This window comes from Octopus bimaculoides, chromosome 19, assembly GCF_001194135.2.
Source record: "Octopus bimaculoides isolate UCB-OBI-ISO-001 chromosome 19, ASM119413v2, whole genome shotgun sequence".
NCBI classification, from domain to species: domain Eukaryota; kingdom Metazoa; phylum Mollusca; class Cephalopoda; order Octopoda; family Octopodidae; genus Octopus; species Octopus bimaculoides.
In genome coordinates, this window is record NC_068999.1 from 44,919,529 (window position 1) to 44,920,118 (window position 590).

Sequence of the window (590 nt, forward strand, 5' to 3'; positions counted from 1 at the left end):
CACATATATATATATATATATATATATATATACACACACACATCTTAGAATAGTCCCATGCGTAGAATATTAAATCCTTCAGTCAAGTATAGTACTGTCTATCAATATATATGTATTTGGGTGGGGTGCGTATATGTACGCACATGCAGAATCGTGTGTATTGTTAGCTGAAGCGTTAAGCTTATGTACAAACTTCTTTTCCCGTATGTGTCGCTCTCCCTTACCCTCTGGGTTCGCGTCCTGCCAAGGGGGCCATGAAATGGGAACCGGTCCAGAACAGTTGACAGGTAGATACGTTAGAGGGTTTCACAAATTACTTTAGGGCTCGTCTTGCTGTCCTTTAAATCCTGAGTCCAGCTCTTGCTTTCATCTTTAGACAATGTTGTTGCCTTGTAAAAGGAAAGCTGGAGTATAAGCAGCGGGTGATATTTCATTAAGAAAAATGTTCTTGCAGAGAGCTAACATCTTACTTTTTCATGTGTGTGTATGTTTGTGCGTGTATAGATAGATAGATAGAGAGAGAGAGAGAGAGATAGATATGCACACATACATGCATATGGGCTGCTATCTTTTAATATATAAACACAAAG

General features: G+C 38.8%; 2 long non-coding RNA genes across 2 annotated transcripts in view; one reads left to right on the plus strand and one right to left on the minus strand.

Moving 5' to 3' along the window:
- LOC128250082 (uncharacterized) overlaps positions 1-590 on the plus strand; it is a 105,105-nt gene that overhangs the window by 66,353 nt on the left and 38,162 nt on the right. The window lies entirely within an intron of this gene.
- LOC128250083 (uncharacterized) overlaps positions 1-590 on the minus strand; it is a 62,083-nt gene that overhangs the window by 25,731 nt on the left and 35,762 nt on the right. The window lies entirely within an intron of this gene.